At 36.5% G+C, this 5,639-nt stretch overlaps 1 long non-coding RNA gene across 1 annotated transcript; it reads right to left on the bottom strand.

Moving 5' to 3' along the window:
• LOC148690489 (uncharacterized) lies at positions 1 to 736 on the bottom strand. The gene is made up of 3 exons (XR_015956845.1): positions 624 to 736; positions 370 to 517; positions 1 to 177 (listed from the first exon to the last, which is right to left on the bottom strand). It is a non-coding gene; the product is annotated as an uncharacterized LOC148690489 (long non-coding RNA).
• Positions 737 to 5,639: the final 4,903 nt, after the last annotated feature.

Below are 5,639 nucleotides of genomic sequence, written 5' to 3' on the forward strand. Positions count from 1 at the left end.
AACCTCACAAGGCACAGATCACTTGTAGTAAGATGATTTGCCAGCAAGTTTTCCGACCACGGTTACCTTAGGCAAATTCATACCGTCACATGCAGGTGCCAAAAAGACCGGCAGGTACGAATGTAGGTGACACCAAAACCGCTTGTACCTAAAATTTTCCATTAGAGAACTCTTGCCCTACAATATTTCAAAACCAAATAAGAAAATCAATAATATAAAAAATAAGCTCACTCACTGAAATTCGAAGATCCCAGTTCCAAAATAAAAACTCAGAATTTTTTTTTTAATAAATAAATAGATAAAAGTTTTAATTAGAAAATCTATCTTATATAATCAAAACAAAGTACTCAGGTTTATTAGTCAATTAACCTGGATTTCGGCACGTGTAACTTCACATATTTTTGGGTTGAATCCTACTCTCCAAGGTCGGTTGTGAAATTCCCAGTAAAATCTCAGTGCTCCTTCAGGACTTGTGAAATTCACAAACGCATAACCCAGATTTGAAATCCGCTTTCTCCTACATATATGGAAACAAAATTATCGAAAATCAAAACTAAAACCGCACAAACAAGGTTTGAGAAAACTAATTAATTTCAGTGTAGTAAAAATTAAATGTTACTCACTTGAAGTCCATGGGCAGATAAACGAAATCGAACTTGGACTTGTTTCGTTCATCGCGTATGTGACGCATTTGGTTCTCTTGATAACAATGCGTTTTCAGTACGTTCAGAAAATCAGTCCTCCTACATATATAAACACATCAATATTTGCAGACATGCTTTAATTTATAAATTAAAATAAAATTTAATGCATGTAATGTTCTGTATGTTGTTATTATATTGTAAGCGTTATTGAAACACAATCACATGTACTCTCAGACAAGACTTGTTTCAGACGGAAAAGGTAAACATTGGAGACGAAAAGTTCGATCTTTAAAGAAAGAGGGACAAAAGAGATTTGCTATTTTCATTTTACTCCATATGAACAGTGAGAGTGTGGAAAGATGCAGAAAACATGCACAAACGCAGAAAGGTTACGATCTTTTTCCTCAAACAAAAATCAAGTTTCAAACTTTATCCTTTTTCTTGAACAACAAATCCAAACTACCAAATGAACAGAGTGAGAGAGAGGGGGAGAGAGAGAGAGAGAGAGAGATTAGGAATTTTGTAAGAACGTTTTCAAACTTTATTTTCAAACCAAAATAATATTCCGACCTTTTTATTTTCAAACCAAAATAAAGGTTCGATTTTTTTTTCTTTTTCTTTTCATAGTTCAATCTCTCTTTTTTCAATCCACAATAAAGTTACGATCCCTTTGTTCCACAAAAAAATCCAAAATCTCAAAGTGCAGACAGAGAGATCTAGAGAGAGAGAGAGGGTGTTATACTTAAACTGATTGGGAATATTCTTAACCATGACAGTGGTTATACGAGACCTTGCTTGTCCATCAGGACAAGATGAAAAAGGAATGACAAGCTTCTTCTCTTCTTCATGCAGCTGCATCTTCCCCTTGTTTTTCGGAACCCACTTTGCCCCATGATCAAACTTCTTCCATGGCCTACTCGTCCTATCTGATGTTCTCCTGGGAGGAGGAGGAGAAGGAATATTGGGGCCACTGAAAATTTTGCTTGGGTGGACCCTTTTGCCCTTACTGTAACCTGGACGTCTCCCTGCCCTAGGAAGCTGAAGATTATTTGGAGTAGAAAAGGGTTGGCAAACAACAGTATTGGGTTTCCATGGTTCTGCATACGGGTTCAGCTGGGGACCTTTTGGTTGTGGATTGTAGCTAGAGGAAGCCATGGGAGAGAGATCAGATAACTGAAAACTGAGAACTGAGAGAAGGGTTTTAGAATCAAAAGGCAAACGGCAAAGGGCTGTGGGTGGAGGGAGGGTTTGGAGTGTAAGCTTGTTGTTAAGCATATTAGGGTGCGTGTGTGGATGAACGGTTAGGATGTAATTTGCGGTGAGCTTAGTACCTATATGGCTAAAGGAATAGGCTTTTCAGAACTGGGGTGTTTTCTTTAGGCAATTTTGGGAATAAGATCAAAGCGCTGATGAGAATTGGCAGGTGCATGTAGAAGTCATGATGTCTCTTCATTTAATGCTCTCATGGTTTTGTTTCTATACAAGACAAACTACCCCTATACTTTACGAAGGTAGATTGTCAGCCTTTTTGTTTGGTGCCCTTCTTATTCTCTTTTATTTGTACGATCACGGTTAAAATATGTTAATATTTTACATTTTTATTATTTTTTATTTTATTATTTTTATAAAAAAAAATTAATATAAAATATTAATATGACTTAACCACACAAAATAAAAAAAGATGAAAAGAACATCCAAAAAAGAAGGCAGACAATCTGGCTCCATACTCCACATATGGCGGCATAATATATATTTTAGAGAGAGAGGGAGAGAGAGAGACTCATAGGTGGTGGTTGGGTACATTTCCAATTTTAATTCCAGGACAACCAAAATGAAAATTGTTTGAGAAATGAAAATTAAATAGTTATTTTTCGTTTTGTAATTTAAATAAACAAAGATTTATATGCTATATGTTCGATGGAGTTAAGGTTGGTGTAGATCAGTGGTAGCAAATTGTTTGGTTTTTAATGAAAAAGTATGGAAAGGCTTTATATATTTAAAACATCTCAGTTTACATTCTCAAGTTTTGGTGTAACACCTCATCTTTAAAATATTGTAATGTTATACAAAAGTTATGCTTTAATTTCAATCTTTTACACGGTCAATTTTGTCAAATTAAGCGTAATGACGTGGCAAACGTAGGTTCCACATGTTTGCTTGTGTGGCTATAAAAAATATAAATCATTTTAAAAAAGGTCGAAAAATTAGAAAACTCAAGCCTAGTGTGCCGCTTATGAGAAAAATATCTAGAAACCCTTAAGTTGCCACCCACTCATTTTGGGTCTATCATCTATGGGTAGGCAGTAGCCCCTCCCCTTCCTCCTGCTTTCTCCATGCTTCCCACCAACTTTCTTCTCTCACACTGTCCTTATCTCTCACCCGTTTTCCCCTTCTTTATCTGCCTTGCCAGGAATTCCCTGTTAGCTGTTTTGCGCTATTTGTCGCTGATGGTAGCTTGTATTAGAAAGATATTTCTCACTGATTAAAATGATTTACAATGGGGTATTTATACAAGTCAGTCAATAAAGATTAGTTATCAACTAATGTAACTAGTTAACCTTAAGCTATGATTAGTTAGAATGCAGTTACAACAAACAAAACTTCTACACTAAGTAATTGCTAAATGTACTGATGACTTGGAGTCTAGCTGGCACTGTTCACTTGATTGAGGATGATGTGTCTCTTTACACCCCGCTCAAGTTGAATGGATGAGTGCCAAAAAGAAACCTTGGACCTGAGAAACTGAAAACGAGCTTTGGACAGAGATTTAGTATGAATATCTGCAATTTGATTGTGATTAGGAACAAATTGAAATTTGAGAAGATAAGCCAAGACAAGTCCTTAAATATAGTGATAGTCAATTTCCATGTGTTTGGTTCTAGCATGGAAGACAGGATTAGATGCTAAAGAGATGGCAGACACATTGTCACACCAAAGCACTAGAACTTTAGATAAAGGAAAGGCTACGTCCTTGAAGATTTTGCATATCCAAGTGACCTCTGCAGATGTGTGTGCCAAGGATCGATATTCAACTTCAATGGAGGAACGAGCAACTCTGCGTTGCTTCTTTGCACTTTAGCTAATGAGATTACTACCAAGGTAAACATAGTAGCTACTGGTAGAACGCCTGTCAAACACACATCCTACCTAATCAACATCCGAGAAGGCAATTAAATGCAGTGAACTTTTCTTGAACCAAAGTCCTTCATCAACAATACCTTTGAGAAATCTTAGAACTATTTTAATAGACTGAAAATGTGTCTCTAGGACAATGTAAGAATTGACAGAGTTGATTAACAACAAAAGATAGGTCAAGCTTAGTCCAAGTCAAATATTGTAATGCCCTAACAATAGATATGTATTCATATGGATTAGAAAGGAGTGTACCACTAAGATCCAATTTTTGAATGCCAAGAGGTGTACCACAAGGTTTGTTGCCATCCGTGTGTGTTTTGAGCAGAAGATCGATTACATATTTATGTTGGGATAGAAAGATACCTCCTGAGCTTCTGTGTACTTCCAAACCCAGGAAATAGTGTAAAAGGCCTAAGTCTTTTACTAGAAAAAGTTGACTTAGCCTATGAATGAAAGCTTTGCAAACTGAGCATTAGTTCCAATTACTAGTATATCATCAACATATTCTAGGACAATGACAAGGGCATGCTCAAATGTAACAAACAGAAAAAACAATATGATCGAGAGTTGTGGAAACCGAGAGAAAGCAAAGTCTAGTTTGTCATACCATGTTATGAAGGCTTGTTCTAGACCATATAGAGATTTATTGAGCTTGTACACATAAAAGGCTTTAGATTGATTAATAAAACTCAGAGGTTGTTGCATGAAGACCTCCACCTTGAGTGTTCCATGCAAGAAGGCATTACTGATATCCAATTGGTTTAAGAACCAATCAAACTGCACTGCTAAAGTCAAAAGAATCCTGATAGTTACAGGTTTGGCAACTAGTCTAAAGGTTTCTTGAAAAATTAATTCCCTCTTATTGATGGAACCCTTTGGCTACTAAACAGGCTTTGTACCTGTCCACAATGCCATCTAGTTTCCTTGTAATTCGAAAAACCCATTACATCCCACCAAATTTTGACTTGGAGAAGAAGGAATAAGAAACCAAGTTCCTGTAGACTATAGTGCTTGAAATTCCTCAGCCATGGCTTTCTTTCAATGATTATGTTAAGAGGCTTGTAGGTAAGTAATGGAAACAAAGTTTAAAGTATCAAGTAGATGTTTAGTGCCTGCTAAGGCTTTTGGTTTAAAGATCCCAGCTTTGGATCTTGATCACGGAATGAGTGTTTGTGGTGATGGATGGTTGTGGTAGTAATGGAAAGGGATTTGGACTTGGTGAAATAGGTGGTAATGAAGAAGAATTAGTAGTGGTAAGTAGAGGTGATGAGTTGGTTAAATCCCTTTCCATTATGGCATTAGTAGTGGTAAGTAGTTAAGATTGAGATAGCTGATTATGGCATTAAGGTTTGTGGGTTGCAAGGCATTGTGGTTTGTGGTTTGCAGTCCATGTAATTCATCCTAAGAGGTGGACGAGATGCAAAGCATAATCGAGTCAATGAATGACTCATAATCATCAGAGAGGCCATTTAGTGTGACCGCAATTAGATCATTTTTAGAAACCGGAGCTTCAGCAGCCAATAGTGCATCAGAGATGTTCTTGATGAGTTGAATATACTCTAAAAATGCTAGATCTCCTTTCTAAACAAAATGAAGGCGAGATCGAAGCTAATGGATGTGAGCAACTGAGACACTTCAAAAGCATTGCTCAAAATTGATCCATAATTCACAAGATGATGTGACGCCAACTTTGAAAGGAATAAGATCTTCTGAAAATAAAATTCAACCAAATTAGGATATTTTGATCCTTTTCATACCACAAATCAAAGTTTTGATTTGGAATTCCAATGTTCTTGCCAGATGCATCAAGAATAAATGATGAGAGACAAACCTCATAGCCATCAACAATTCATGTAAGCT

The sequence above is a fragment of the Pyrus communis genome, chromosome 15 (genome assembly GCF_041283825.1).
Source record: "Pyrus communis isolate YQ-2024b chromosome 15, ASM4128382v1, whole genome shotgun sequence".
In the NCBI taxonomy this organism is placed as follows: Eukaryota; Viridiplantae; Streptophyta; class Magnoliopsida; order Rosales; family Rosaceae; genus Pyrus; species Pyrus communis.